Here is a 16,672-nt window from a genome sequence, read left to right on the forward strand (position 1 = left end):
CTACAAACAAGAAAAACGATAATATTAAAGTTCAGCATAATGAAAATGAGAGAAAAGACAAGAAATCTCCCCAAATGATGAATTCACTGGTTCGAAATCAAATATTCACCCTTGTTACAGCTTAAAATCGCTCAAAAATAATCAATCAAAGGAATTGTAAAAAGCTACTTCAAACCCTATTCGATCCCCCCTTGAAAAAAAGGCTAAGTGTTTCTTTTATACCTCGCCCAAATTCCCCAGAAAAACATGCACAAAGTAAAACTGTGCGTTTTACAAAACTGGAATTTACGACTGTCGCTGCGGCAAAGAGAGAAGCATAATGTTTAGGGACTGCCATACTTCGCCGCGGCGAAGAATAAGTCTTCGCCGTGGCGAAGCTTCTTGAAAAGTTCTGAAATTACAGAACTGCCACTCTGCTTGCATCTTCGCTTGATTCTTCGATCTTCGGTGCTCTCCCTTGGAAGCGAGCTTTATAGTGCTTTATTCTGCTTCAAAACTCTCCCAACTTCTGAGAACTGCTTACTTTTGAGTCAAAAATTTCCAATTTTGTCCTCATTTGCTCAAAATGTCCATCTTAACCTAAAACACGAAATGTAAAGAATTAAGCAACAATTCAGGTAAAAATGCACTAGAAAGTACCTGTAATCCTATTAAAAAGTCTAATGAAAACTGTATAATCCACGGATTATCGAATACCCCAAAACTAAAGATATGCTCGTCCCCAAGCATACGGTACAAAACTAACGGAAACAAAGACAACAAACAACGAACAAAAACACAAACACACATACCTCAAAACTGAAAAATGAACAAAAACCAACAAGACTCACATTCAACAAATGAATTGCCTAGAAATTACACAAGTCTCAAAAGTTGTTGAAAAATTATTATCAGGAAATGTTCAACACTCCAAGAAGTTAAAAGCTATATCAACTATCTTCCTCAATCAGTCCACCAAGTAGGTGATCCCCACTTCAATCCACATTCCAATTTCCTAGATTATTTTATGCAGAAATGTAAAGTTTATCAAATGGTGACGGACTCCATAAGCCTAAATATCGAACTACTCTCCACTAATGAGACTAGACAAAGATAAGAATCAAAAGGTCTTTAAAAGCTTGTAACGTTAGGCTTGGGTAGTGGGTTCCAAGAAAAAGGATAGGAATAACAAAGTAAGAAAACTCGATTTTCCTAATGCAAAAGCTAACATCAAATCGAACTCTACTTCTTCTTAACCACCAATTGAAATGTCCACTAATTCACAACCCTCAAACTTGTATTTTTCTTATTCCGGAAACCATACAAGCAGGGGAATTTCGTTTAAGGTGTACGTGGCATTGTTATACCAGAGGTTGCCAAGTACTGCTAGGCAGTTTTTAAGGCGGGTTCTGGTTTCCAGCTGGTATACCCTTAAACTAGGCAGAATTCGTTTTTTTTTAATTTTTTTACAATCATTCAATTGAATTGAGGTGACTACCTCTTTTGTTTTTATTTCTCTTCTCCCAACTCCCATTTCTCTTCTCCCAACCCCCAAACTATTCTTTTGGCTTATTCGTACAACCCTTTCGTTTACATTAGGATCGAATTCTCCTAAGGGTACGATAAAGTGTTTAGGGTATAAGGATTGGTCAATTTTGTTGTTTTCCAAGAAAAATAAAGCAATAAAATTCAAACAGCTCAAATGGGTGACTAGGGACAATTTCATTCATGGGTCAGCTAGACAGGCTCAAACGTTCCGAAAAATGCCTAAATCATCTTCTCAACCGTGTCTAATCCTAGAATTTCGCCTCAAGCACTTCTCTACTAGGTTCTAGAGTCCACCAACATTATCAAACTTCAGCTAACCACATAAAATGAATCTAAGCATGCTGAAATAAATGAAAATTGTGGCTGAACCACTCAACAAACCTCAATCAAAATCCAGTCAATAAACATAAACTTGAAGCAATGTTTAACATTTCTCAACAATAAAATTGCAACAACCCTATTCTCATCATTGATTTATACAATTCATCATCGGCAAAAACAATTAAACAAGAGAAGAAATTTTTTTTTTCCGTTTAAGGTGTACGTGGCGTTGTTATACCAGAGGTTGCCAAGTACTGCTAGGCACTTTTTAAGGCGGGTTCTGGTTTCCAGCCAATATACCCTTAAACTAGGTTTTATTTCTATTTCCTACCCCCGAACTAAATATGACATTGTCCCCAATGTTCCATTATGCATAAATCAGGAATAGAAAATAATAAAAAAAAACAAAGGTATGAGAAGGCTCCCTGGTTAATCCGTGAAGTGTTGCCCCACAATGAACACCGGGTCTCGGACTTTTCATCACCCAGAATCTATCACAACAATTAAAACTGTGGTGTCCCTTGAGTTAGCACAAATTCACAAACTAACTTGAAAATATTACAACCTAATCTCGTCCTTTCCACAACTACAAATTAACAGAAAAAAACTAAAACACTAAACAACATCCAAAACAAAAATAAAACTGAGTTTAATGTTTAAAATGAACAACAAAAACAAAAATAACAACAAATAAACATAAAGAAAAACAAAAACAGGTGCTCCGACTCATTCTTCTTCTTCCTCTCCATCCTCCTCTTCTTCCGACTTGGAGCCCATCCACTCATCTAAGTTCCAGTCGGCCCATTGGTATGCTGAAGTCTCAACATTGAGCTCTTTAAAGCTATTCTTCTGCATATCATACATCATCTAGGTCTGCTCCACCAACCAGTCCTGACATTTTGTCATATGTTTCATTAAACCTATCATTTACTGCATCATTTCTTTCTGTGTAGCTGTGGAGCTGGATGATATGGCAAGGCCTGTTCTCTGCCTTTTTGTCCCTGCTCTTAGTTGCACAGCTTTCGCATGGTCAAGGTGCTTCCTATAATACTCTGAGTCTGGAATTGGGGCAGCATGAATACGATGCTCGTCATCCTGAACCTCGACTCCAGCCCTAAGGCACAAGGCTGTGATGAGATATGGGAAACCGTAACTTGTTCGCCCTGGTTTGGAGGCCTGCTTAATGCTGTTCCAGATCATATCTCCCACATCGATACTCTTTCATGTGGCAATAGAGTAAAGTAATACTGCCTTCTCATGAGTAACTGTGCTATAGTGAGATTCCGGCATCAATTTCACACTGACAAAATATTGCCACAGTTGAGCCATCGGTGTCAACTGAGTTCCCTTGAGAGTCTTCTTCTGTTTCTTTGAAACTGCCCAATCTGCATCCGGTTTTGCAATGACCGGAGGGATGATACTGTCCTCAAACTGTGATCTCTTAAACTGTACGTACTCATCCTGGAAAATTTCAGGCAGGTTATAGAACTCATTGATCAACTTTTTCGTAAATGACACATCAGCCCCTCTTACAAAAACTGTACCTTCTTGATAATCTGGGAGATTGGCATAGAACTCTCTTACTAGCGGCTCTATAGCCGCTTGTTTAGAAGCTCTCATAAACATCTCCCAACGTCTCCCTCTACTCTAGTCCAAGGCCTAACTCGCGGTCAATCCGTACTCAGGAATAATACCCTTATCCTTTCTTTGGATTGCCCCTTCATACCTTTTACGGGTTTCCTCATTAACAAAACGGTTGTCAACTTTCTTTCCTTTACCCTTACCCTTGTATGGATGCTTAATTTTGGCAGGCATTGTTCACAATTACAATTCACTCAAAAATTATACCTCAACAATTCAAACCTAGTTGTTCTACACAACCAATTCAATCCTGCAAAAACAAACAACACTTTCAAAAATTCGTGCTTTACCCCCAATCTACAAATTTTTCAAATCCACACAAACACTCCAATATTTCAAAAACCCACACTCCTCACAATCACCCAATGCACGAATACTCTTCCTCTAACAAAATCAATGCTCAAATTCACCCAAATTCCACAACTCAACCGCAACAAAAATTTTTAGATCTATAAACTAAAACTCGAAATTATGTGATAAAAAGGTTAGGGAACCTGAGATCTAACCAAAATGAAGGAGTATTCGCCACCAATTGAACCAGAAACAACCCAAATTGAAAAGCCCCAAATTCTTGATCCAAAAATTTTCGAGAAATTTTCGCGAAAATTGTTGTTAAAATGGGTTGTTTTGGTGTTTAGGAATGTTATGGAGTAAGAAATTTGGTTGGAAAAGCACTAGGGAAGCAAAACATTGAATTTTGAAAATTTTTCCCTCAAGTGAAAATGAAGAGTTGCGTGAAGAATGAAAAAGAAAAGTGGGTATTTATAGAAAAGTATTGTCGCCGCGGCAAAGAAAGAGCTTTGCCACAGCGACGTTCTTTGTGTATGAACCCTAAAAAAAAAAACCCAGGTTTCGCTGCGGCGAAGAAAAATTCTTCGCCGGGGCGAAAAACATACAGAGGCAACTCGCCTCGGCGAAGAAGTATTCTTCCTTGCGACGACAATGCCTTAGAAATTTTTTTTAAATTTCCATCCTACTTTCTTCACCACGGCGAAATCCTCCAAGAGCTCCCACAATTTTCATGTTGCTTTGCCCCGGTGAAGAACAATCTTCGCCGTGGCGAAATCTAGGACATTCACAACATGTTTTTCTACACAATGCTTCGCCGCGGCGAAGAATACTTCTTCACCCCGGCGAAATCTGGAGCATTTGAATTCCTTTCTTTTGCTGAAAACGTCACCTGAAACACCCAAAAACACACACATAAAATTCATAAAAACTTATAATGAACTTAAACAAAATCAAACAACCAAAATGAAAAGCAAATAGTTAAAAACACTTGGGTTGCCTCCCAAGAAGCGCTTGTTTATAGTCGATAGCTCAACAATCTCAATCCTTCAAATCAGCCTGGACTATCCAGGTACATCACATCCCAGAAATTTTCCGTGTACCAGAACTTCATTTGCTGATGATCTTTTTCACCCGGTGGCCTTGTTGAGAGTTTCGCCACCCATTTCCATCCCTTGGTTATAACTTTGGTAGCTCGACTCTTCTCACCTATTGCCTTCCGTTTTCTTGGCTTTACTTCATTCTTTTTAATCTCAAAGACCCGTTCCTTGTGCGAACTCAAACTCAACTGCTGCTTGTCTCGGAATTTTGTGCAACCCCTTCTGTAATGGTCCTCACTCTCAAACTGATTCGGTTTGACAATGCAGCTCTTAATTTCCATCTTAGGATTATTCAGTTGGAAAGTTTCAATTCTTGACTGATCCACCACATCGATTTTTAAACACGACTCTTGTTTAGGTGGAGCTCTCATTGATTCAAGGACATTAAATGTTATTTCTTCATCTTGCATCCTCATGATCAACTTCCCTTCTTGAACGTCGATTAAAGCTCTTCCGATAGCTAGGAATGGTCGTTCCAGGGTAAGAGGAATCTCTTTGTCTTCTTCCATATCCAACACAAAGAAATCCGCAGGAAAAATAAACTTGTCCACCTTAATCAACACATCCTCCACAATGCCCCTCGGATGCTTTCTTGATCGATCTACAAGTTGCAAGCAAATGGTTGTTGGCTTTACTTCACCAATTCCTAGTTTCCTGAATACAGAAAAAGGCATAAGGTTAATGCTAGCACCTAGGTTACATAAAACTCGATCAAAGATGATATCTCCTATAGTGCAAGGGATAGTAAAACTCCCTGGATCTTTGAGTTTCAGAGGCAGCTTCTTCTGGAGGATGGCGTGCATTTCTCCGTAAGCATCACCATTTCCTCATCTTCTAGCTTCCTCTTGTTTGATAAAATTTCCCTAAGAAATTTCGCGTAGCTCGGCATCTATTGCAAAAGGAATGTTAATATGCAGTTTTTAAAAAAAATCAAGAAATTTAATAAATTGCTTATCCTGATTTTCTTTTCTGAGTCTTTGAGGAAAGGGTACGGGTGGTATGTGATGCGCCAACTCTGGTGGTATCTCGGGGAATGGCAATTTCTCTTTCCTTTTCTTTTTCCCCTCTTCCTACTTCTGCTCATCATTCCTTAGGCTGGGTGGTTTCTCTTCAGCTTCAATTTCTTCGTCAACTTCCTCATCAGATTCTTCATTTTTCTTTGATGAAGTTTCCTCTTTCCTTGAATTTCTCACCTCTTCTAAAACTCTCCCACTTCTCAACGAAATTGCATTTACTTGCTCACGTGGGTTAGTTACTGTATTGCTTGGTAAGGAACCTTGTGGTCTATCATTTAGCTTCTCGGCCAATTGGCCCATCTGTACCTCAAGATTCCGAATGGACGCCCCTTGATTTCTAAAATTCGTCCTCGTCTCATTCATGTAACAACTACTTTCTTTCTACCAGATTCGTAATATCGATTAATAAAAAGATGGCATATTTATCAAAACAAGTTGGGCCCAAAAATTTTCTTTACTTAGTAATCACATTAGTTACAAAACAAAACATCATATGTACAAGGACTTTCGAAACAAAACGAAACAAGGGACAGTGCAGCCAAATCTCCACGCTTGCCGACGTCCATCCGACCAAGTCCTCACCTATTTCCTGTACAACAAAGAAAACAACGGAGTGAGCACAAAGATGCTCAGTAAGTAAAACAGGCTCTTACGCTATCGTCCCCGTGCATTACTCATCAATTCTCTTTGTATTTTTATCAAATTTCTAATTCAAATTCTAGTTTTTCTTTCTTTTCTTTTCTTTCTATTCTTTTCTTTTTCTCAATCTCATACCGCCTTTCTCATGGCGGAAACCGCTCCTCTCTCTCATAGCGGTTTACGTGTATTCCGCTCTCTCATGGCGGAGTCCGTCTTTCTCATAACGGATCACATGCATTCCGCTCTCTCATGGCAGAGATCGCTCCTTATCATAGCGATTTACACGCATTCCGCTCTCTCATGGCGGAGACCGTTCTTTCTCATAACGGTTTACATGAGGGTAACTCTATACTCACGAGTTCCCCATCGCACAATCTAGTTTCTTTTCTTTTCTATAGCACTTAAGAATCCTTTTATCTTCTAGTGCTAGTTCTTTCTTTCTCTTTACTCTAAGAGAATTTGTTCTTTTCTTTATCTCTATTCATAGAGAGTTTCTTTCTCATTTCTCATATTTCTTTCTTATGTCATTACTCAATTAAACATATGCATATGGATGACTCATGCCTAAAATCTTCCTTATATGCATTCATGACATGCAAATATGCTACATCGCATAAGGTAAGGTTCTCTAATTCTACTTATGCTTCTTTTAGGCATTTCATCAAACAATATGTGTGCATACATAAACTCTATTCTAACTTTAATCATATTTCTTTCTTAACCATCCAAAATTGGAGTTCAACTCCTTTGAATCATCACACATCCTGCAAAGAGAAACACACTTCAAAAATTCCTCCCAATTACTTCTAATTCTACCCATACTTCTACCAAAATTTCACAACACAATCCACCCTCCTCATGGTGGAAAAATCCTTCATATAACAACATTGAACCCATTCATGAATTCATCAACTTATTTCAACATAAACAATTCAAGCATTAATCATAGATCTAAAACTCTCTACACATCATTCAATCAAGTAAATCACAACTTAGATGATTTTACTTACCTTGGACACAAGTAGAACCCACTTAAACTCTCCACTCTTGATGGCTTGACACTTTCTCTTAGCCTTCAATACAAAACTTAAATAAGGATCCCCTTCTTTCAACAAATGAAAATTTGCTTCTAGAGTAAGGAATCTTACCTTTTAGCACTTAGGATCAATTTGTAACAAATTCTAGTCAAAAAGCTCTTCAAGAATCCTTGGAATCTTGGATGAAAAATTGAGAGAAATAGGGGATGAAAGAGGCGGTGGTGAAAAACAAAATGAAGGGGTTTCTAAAGCTAACCCTTAATATCACATATTTTTCTCCACTCTTTCCCAAAATACCCTTACTCACTCTTTGAAATTCCATTTAAGACCTTTCATTCTTTGCAAACACAACCCCAATCAAAGTATTCTCCATGAATTTTCCTTACAATTCACTCCCCACTTTTCCTGCTAAAAAGGGGTAGAATTGTCATTGTGTCTCAAAAGAAAGAAATCTCAAAAACTCAAGGGGAATATTCAGCTGAGTCTTCGCCGCGGCGAAGCTATTTTCTTCGCCTCGGCGAAAACTCACAGAGGCCACCCGGGTTGAAGCACTCCATCTTCGCCGCGGCGACAAAACTTCTTCGCCCCGGCGAAGACCATAACCCTAAAATTTTGCTAAATCATACTAACCTTCAAGAAAAACACTCAACCAAACCAATACACCTTTTCATCCAAGGATAAACCAAACAATAAAAACAACATACAGACTCAGCTAAAGATAAATCGATAACCATTCGTACCATTCATCAAATCTTAACTACGTACCTCAAGTGGGGTGTTACAATTCATGAATCCAGTGGTCTTCTGCATAAATTTTCCAAACATATCTTCCAACTTTGTCATCTTGGATCTCCCGGTTGATTATTCACCCCTGGTTGGTTATTCAGAACCGTCCTCTGGTTCCATTGATTATTTTGCTGGTTTTGATTTTCCCAAGCCAGATTTGGATGATTTCTCCACCTTGGATTGTATGTGTTAGAGTACGGGTTGTTTGGTTGCCTCTGATTTCCTGCCAAGTAGTTCACTTGCTCCGTTGATGAAGATGAAGAAGCAAATGTGTTCCCAACTTGACACTCGCTGCTCACATGGTTTCCTGCACAAAAATCACAAGTTAGTTAAGGCGCTTGAATAGAGTTTACCTGCATAGTTCTCAACTGTTTCTGAAGTGCAGTGAGTTGGGCTGAGATGGCTGTAAAGGCATCAACTTCATGAAGACCCAAAGATTTTCTTGGTGTTGCTCTCTCATTTGGTCTTTGATAATTGTTGCTTGCCAAAACCTCAAGCAACTCATAGGCCTCTTCTGGTGCTTGTTTTGCAAGGCCCTTCCTGAAGCTGCATCCACTATGGTTTGCACATTACCCATCAATCCATTGTAGAATGTTTGGACTTGAAGCCAAATTGGCAAGCGATGGTGTGGGCATTTCCTCATCAACTCCTTGTATCTCTCCCAAGCCCATACAATGACTCGGACTCATCTTGTAGAAATGATGTGATGTCATTTCTCAATTTTGCTGATTTAGCTGGAGGAAAGAACTTGGTAAGGAATTTCTGTGCTAGATCGTTCCAAGTTGTGATAGTTCCCGGTGGTAATGCCATTAACCGCCCTTTTGCTTTATCCCCCAATGAGAATGGGAATAACCTCAACCTAATGGCATCATCCAACACTCCGTTTGACTTGAAGGTGTCACAAATTTCCAAGAAATTTGTAATATGCTGATTCGGATCTTCCTTCAAATCACCATTAAATCTAACTGACTGCTGGATCATCTGGATGATTGCTGACTTGATCTCGAAATTGTTTGCTTGCACCGTAGGTCTAGTAATACTCGACCCACTACCATTCACTGTGGGAACTGAAAATTCCCTCAGTGTCCTATTTTCTGGTTCTGCCATTTCAACAACTATTTCTTCTGCTTCTACAACTAAATCCTCGCTTTCTCTTCTCTCTCTGTTATGTCGTCTGACGGTTCTCTCAATCTCAAGATCAACAGGAACCACTGGTTGACGCCTCGCTCTTCGCATAAACTGCAAAAACAGAAATGAATGAAAGTGAGATCACAAACCAATTGAAAATTAAAAAAGAAAATAAAACAAATAATGATAAAAACTAAAATTAAAAACTCCAATCTAGCTAACTATAGAAAGACTCAATGTTAACTTAAAACAGTCCTCGGCAATGGCGCCAAAAACTTGATGCGTGTTTCCTACAACATGCAATATGTAGCAAGTGCACTAGTCGCTCAAGTAATAGAGTGATGAGTGAGTATCGTTCCCACAAGGATTGTTAGCTAAGCACTAAGCTTCCTACTATTCTCAAGTTGAAGCAATCGATTTCTTTTGGATTGATGGGAGCTATTTCTAATTAAAACTGAACAGTAAATTTTAAACTAAATTTAACTATGAATGCGAGATAAAAAAAAAAAAAAACACGGATAGCAATCAATTCAAGTAAAACGGGTAGGGTTTTGACTTCATTATGATTTTATGGGTTAAACCTAAGAATTAAACTAAATTCATATTCCTATGCATTGGCTGTAAATCGAACTCTCCAAAGTGTTAAACATACCTTCTCAGGCTATGTTTTCCCACTCTTCCTTATTAACTTTCCACACCCAACAATTTGAAAGTTAACAAATCCAAGCTTATTAAGCATAAGAATCCTACAATGATTTCATTGATTTTTGAATCTATCTCTAGCATCCAATACTACAATGGTGATTGCCCAAGAAGCCTAACATGATTCATTTCTCAATCTCACCATGTTCATCACATATAAGCATTAAAATTTAGAACAAACACACAATCAAAGCATAATCATATGAAAATGAAACAATCAATCACTTAACCCATTAAAATCCGAATTACAATCAAAACCCTAACCAAAATGGGTTAGTTCATAGCTAAATCAACACTACAAACAAGAAAAACGATAATATTAAAGTTCAGCATAATGAAAATGAGAGAAAAGACAAGAAATCTCCCCAAATGATGAATCCACTGTAATATTAAAGTTACAGCTCAAAATCGCTCAAAAATAATCAATCAAAGGAATTGTAAAAAGCTGCTTCAAACCCTATTCGATCCCCCCTTGACAAAAAGGCTAAGTGTTTCTTTTATACCTCGCCCAAATTCCCCAGAAAAACATGCACAAAGTAAAACTGTGCGTTTTAGAAAACTGGAATTTACGACCGTCGCTGCGGCGAAGAAGAATTCTTGCCGCGGCGAAGAGAGAAGCATAATGTTCAGGGACTGGCGTACTTCGCCGCGGCGAAGCTTCTTGAAAAGTTTTGAAATTACAGAACTACCACTTTGCTTGCATCTTCGCTTGATTCTTCGATCTTCGGTGCTCTCCCTTAGAAGCGAGCTTCACAGTGCTTTATTCTGCTTCAGAACTCTCCCAACTTCTAAGATCCGCTTACTTCTAAGTCAAAAATTTCCAATTTTGTCCTTATTTGCTCAAAATGTCCATTTTAACCTGAAACACAAAATGTAAAGAATTAAGCAACAATTCAGGTAAAAATGCACTAGAAAGTACCTGAAATCCGATTAAAAAGTTCAATGAAAACTGTATAATCCACGGATTATCACTTAGCAGAAGTGATCACTTGCTAGATTTTTTTTGTTGAACTTTTATAATCTGTTTTTGTTGGTACTAATACGATTTTTGTTCTTAGGGTTTATGTTTTGCGCTTTGATTTTTTTTGGTTGTTATATTTTTGAAACTGCAGGTTTGAAATTGATTAAATTGTCATTGCTAATGTTTTTTTTCTTGTGCAGAGAACAAACCCTTTGTTTCTGAACTAAACTAACCCTTCTTTTTTCAGTTTATTGATAAATCAATTGAATTTGACTTGGTTTAGTTACTCAGGGGGAGTATACTAATTGAGGGGGAGTTTTTTAGTTCAATTTTTTATCTTGCAAAACTGTTTTTAATTGAACCATATTGATTATGTTTTGCTTGTTGTCTTTGTTTCATACTTATCTTTATGTCTTGATGATTATGTCCTTATGAGATATGTTTTTGTGTTGTTTTAAGTCTTGTCTCTTGTTGATAGATTGTTGATATGTATTGAGATAGGTTTATGGATGAAGAGATTGTGCTTTGTTCATTAGTTTGACGAAGGGGGAGATTGTAAGTTATTTTGTCAACTTATGATTATAGTGGTATAACTCTAAATCATGGTATGAACACCTCACCTTGTCTTTAGCACAATCCTTTTATTTTAATTTCCAGTGTGAACACCTTGTGTTAAAGTGACCACCTTCTATTATGTTGTTTATCTGCTATATCGGGTGAGCACCTTTGAGTTAGAGTGATCACAACGCATCTAGCAGATATTTTGAGTAACACGTGTTGTATAACTAAAATTCAATGAGCTGTCTTTTCTCTTATGAGATATTTTTGTGGTCTATAACACTTGGTAAATTGATATACAATGTGCTGGAAAGTTTATTCTCTTTGATAGGTGGTCCCAAGAAATGGAATAAACTTTTTCATAAAGTATCTTTTTGACCACTTGTCCCCTTGCATTGGAGCCCAAGTTTTCTATATATCTGTCCCCTCCTCTAATATTACTTTGAAAATTCCTTGAGGTTTCTTTTGTTTTAGATCATGTCTCATATGCCTTAGGTAGGCTTACAAATACCTTGGATAAACTTTGTTTATTTGTTCATAGCTGGAATGTGTGTTTCCATTGGTGATGCTTGATGGGATTTCAAGCTTTTGGAGCCGAAGTGCGTCTTCAGTGCTGTACCTTGAGAGGAGCTCAAGGCTGATCAGGTGGTCTTGTGAACGTGAAACTTGCTATGGTAGTTCGAAGTTTGACCAAAGGGTGGAGTTTGAAGTGTTGCAAAATAGGGAGTGTTCTTGCAACTGATGCTTAACTTTGGCTTTGTAATTGAACTATAAATGTTTACCATAGTGGATTGACTTCATCTAGACTTGGTCCCATGGATGTAGACATTTTGCCAAACCATGTAAAAACCTTGTATTCTTTATTTTGTTTTCATGGTTGGTTGTTTTGTAATGATAAAGAATGAACACTAAAATCAACTTAGCAACCCATTCTGCTTAAGGTTTAATTCACTTGGTAAAAAAATTAAAACTTACAAACCCGAACATTATTCTTTTAATGAATTGCAAAGTGCATTTGAATCATTAATGGAAGAATTTGAAAAATTGTCTTTTGAAAAATAGAGGTTGAAAAATCAAGCATGCATGATGAAAGTTGAATGTGAACAACTTTTGAGTAATGTTGATGTTGAAGATCTTAAAAATGAGATTGATTGTGTGTCATGTGACAAAATCGTTTTACAAAGAGAATTTGATGATTATAGTATTGTTTGTGATGTTTTGCAAAAAGAAAACATTGATTTGAAAAATGAGTTTGACAACACAAAAGAAATCATAAGCAAATTCACTTTGGGAAGTAAAAGACTTGATGAAATGCTTGCTTCTCAAAGATGTGCTTTCAAAGCTATAACATGATGAAATCATAAGCAAATTCACTTTGGGAAGTAAAAGACTTGATGAAATGCTTGCTTCACAAAGATGTGCTTTCAAAGCTATAACATGTTTTCAAATGAAAAACCTTTTAACAAAATGTAGAACCATTCATTAAACCAAAAGCATCTTTTAGAAAATGTGGTTTTTGCAAATATGCTGGTGTATGGGCCAACTTAAACAAAGCCTATCCCCCTCCCCCACTTAGAAAATGTGGTTAAAAAGAAGAACGGAAGTGGAGAGTCTATATTGACTTCACCGACTTAAACAAAGCATGTCCCAAAGACTCTTTCCCCCCCACCCACATAGACATATTGGTGGATGTCATCGCTGGACATGAGATACTTAGTTTCATGGACGTCTTCTCTGGTTACAATTAGATACTCATGCACCAGACGACCAAGAAAAAACTGCCTTCATCACAGAGAGGGGTATTTACTATTACAAGGTAATGCCCTTCGGCCTGAAAAATGATAGTGCCACCTACCAATGTCTCATGAATAAGATGTTCGCCAACCTATTAGGAGACTCCATGGAAGTGTACATCAATGATATGTTGGTAAAATCGTTGATTGTCGAGCAACCTCGACCACCTTAGACAAGCTTTTGAGGTGCTATAGAAATACAATATGAAGTTGAATCCAGCTAAGTGCTCTTTTTACGTCTCATCCGACAAGTTTTTGGGGCTACATTGTCACACATTGTGGTATTGAGGCCAACCTCGATCAAATTCGTGCGGTCTTAAGAATTCCATCACTTGCATGCATTGAGGATGTTCAGCGCCTTATGGGAAGGGTGGCCGCACTGAGCCGATTCATTTCCAAGTCAGCAAGAAGTGCCACCTCTTCTTTGCTTTCCTTAAAAAGTCAAAAAAGTTCGAATGGACACTAGCATGTGAGGAAGCATTGGCTCATCTAAAAAGATACCTAACATTGCCTCCCTTGCTCTCTAAGCTAAAGACAGGGGAATGGCTGTTCAAATACTTAACCATATCTGAACACGCCATCTCAGTCGTACTGATCCTAGAAGAAGAGGGAAAGTAGGTGCCAGTTTACTACACTAACAAGTCTCTGCTTGACATCAAGACACGCTACAACTAACTTGAGAAAATTGCGCTCGCTCTTATCACCACTGCAAGGAAACTAAGACCGTACTTCCAATGCCACCCAATTATGGTCTTGACTTCCTACCCCCTTAAAAAGATCCTCCACAAACCAGATCTCTGGGGTTAGCTCATTCAGTGGATAGTAGAGTTGAGAGAGTTTGACGTTTCCTTCCAACCCCACACCGCTATCGAATCTCAAGTGCTACTTGACTTCATTGCCAATTTTGCACCTATCACTTCTATTCAGGTGGAGAGGGAGCTCCTATGCTTGACAGACAAGGTCTCATCCAAGTGGACCTACTCAGTAGATGGTTCAAGCAACATTAATGGTAGTGGTCTAGGACTTGTCCTAACTTCCTAAGAATGGGACATTATATAGTAGTCCATTTGGCGTGACTTCAAGGTAACCAACAATGAAGCTGAGTATGAGGTGTTGATTGTCGACCTCTCCCTTGCCAAGAAAATGGGGGTCAAGAAACTCGAAGTTAAGTCTGATTCACAACTGATGGTGAATCAACTCCAAGGGTCCTACCAAGCTTGGGACGCTAAGTTGACCTCCTACCTCATTTTAGCCAAAGGGCTCCAATGGGCATTCGAAGAGATCACCATCACTCAAGTCCCCTAGACCGAGAACACACATGCAGATGCTCTGGCCAATCTCGGTCGAGCTATTCAAACCCCATTACTAGCAATGATCCCTTTGGTTCACCTCCATGCACCAGCCATCGTGGTTGACTCAACCGAGGTCTCACCTATTAGTTCGGAGGAATCTTGGATGAAACCCATCCTCCACTACTTGGAAACTAATGAGCTCCCAACAGACAAGAATGAGGCATGTTGAGTGAAAGCCAAAGTTGCTCGGTTCACCACCCATATCAGTCGCCTACTTCAAAGATCTTTTTCAGGCCCATACCTTAAGTGTATCACCCTCGACGAAGCAAAATATGTGCTTGCAGAACTCCATGAAGGTGAATGTGGCAACCATGTTGGGGGACTTAGCCTTGCCAACCAGGCTCTCACAGTAGGCTACAATTGGCCCACAATACGCTCTGACTCAGCCAAATTCTCTAAGCATTGTGACAGCTGCCAACGTTTCGCTCTGGTATCACACCTTCCCTCAGAATGGCTTAACTTTATCTTCACCCCTTGGCCATTCATGAAGTAGGGGATGGACATAATGGGTAAACTCTCAACCGCATTAGGGAAATGAGTCTACATGCTCGTAGTTATTGACTATTTCACTAAGTGGATAAAGGCCGAGGCCTTCGCCCAAATCAAGGATTGTGAAGTGAAGAGCTTCGTGTGGAAGAAAATCATTTGTCGATTCAGCCTACCAAAAGCGATTTTCATTGACAACAACTCCCAATTTATAAGTTCCAGCTTCCAAGACTTCTGCAAAATTGGGGGGTCAAGCTAAGCTTCTCCACTCCGCGTTACCTACAAGCAAATGGACAAGCCGTGTCATCCAACAAGACCATTCTTCAAACAATGAAATTAAGACTCTAGAAAACCAAAGGAGCTTGGGCGGATGAGCTCCCTAGGGTGTTATGGTCCTACCGCACCACGACTCGATCCTCCATGGGAGAAACACCATTCTCCTTAGCTTATGGTTCAGAAGCAGTAATTCTAGCAGAAGTATCAATCCCCTCAGCTTGACTCTAATGGATGGATGAAGACACCAATAGGCAACAACTTTGTCATAACCTTAACACCGCTGATAAGTTAAGGGATTAAGCCTTCATTCGCAGCGTCGTCTACAAACAAAAGATGGCTCGGCACTATAACAAGAATGTTTGAGCCAAGGTTTTCAAGGTTGGCAATTGACGCCAAGTGTTTCAAAACACAAAAGTGTTAGGAGCCAGCAGACTTGGTCCCACGTGAGAGGGGCCCTACAAGATCACCAAGGTTGTTGGGAGGGGAGCCTATCGGCTACAGTCACCAAAACGTAAGAACATCACTAACAGATGCAGTTCACCTAAAAGTCTATCACTTCTGATAGTACTCGGCTCGGCTCTCTCACCCGTAGAACTTAGGAAATTCTCATTAATAATAAAGGTCAAGGTGGGCCTGTCCACTCCCCCTAATTCTTTAAAGTAAACTCTACCCCAGGGCAGACTTGTTTTCTCTTTATTCATTAATAAATCAAGGTATATTTAGTATTTCTAAGTGTTAGATTATTTGTTTGAGATAAAATGCCCCAAGGGCTATAAGGGTCATCCCCTCAAACATTAGTGACTGTTTAGATGGTTAAGTCACAAAAATTGAAAACCTGTAGAAATACTTAGAAAAATAAACAGTTCAATGCACAAAAAGAAACAAAATGGAGCAATGCCCCTATATATCAAACAACTGAATTAAAGTGGATACATCATCCAGTGCACTCGGCACTTCCAAAAATCAAAATATAAATTGTTTTCAAGAGTCATAAAATCAACTAAGGTTAAAGATCCTTATTTGGCTTGTCACCCGGCTTGGCACTATCCGCAGGAAGCATA

The 16,672-nt window shown here is 38.7% G+C and overlaps 1 long non-coding RNA gene and 1 other non-coding gene across 2 annotated transcripts; one reads left to right on the forward strand and one right to left on the reverse strand.

The window, feature by feature from the left end:
- Positions 1-6,400: 6,400 nt before the first annotated feature.
- Positions 6,401-7,782, reverse strand: LOC116117407. Its single transcript, XR_004125945.1, has 3 exons — positions 7,681-7,782; positions 7,543-7,605; positions 6,401-6,482 (listed from the first exon to the last, which is right to left on the reverse strand). It is a non-coding gene; the product is annotated as an uncharacterized LOC116117407 (long non-coding RNA).
- A 1,190-nt stretch (positions 7,783-8,972) lies between these two features.
- LOC116117410 lies at positions 8,973-9,078 on the forward strand. The gene has a single exon (XR_004125947.1). It is a non-coding gene; the product is annotated as a small nucleolar RNA R71 (small nucleolar RNA).
- Positions 9,079-16,672: the final 7,594 nt, after the last annotated feature.

Source organism: Pistacia vera, unplaced genomic scaffold (assembly GCF_008641045.1).
Source record: "Pistacia vera cultivar Batoury unplaced genomic scaffold, PisVer_v2 Contig807, whole genome shotgun sequence".
Lineage (NCBI taxonomy): Eukaryota > Viridiplantae > Streptophyta > Magnoliopsida > Sapindales > Anacardiaceae > Pistacia > Pistacia vera.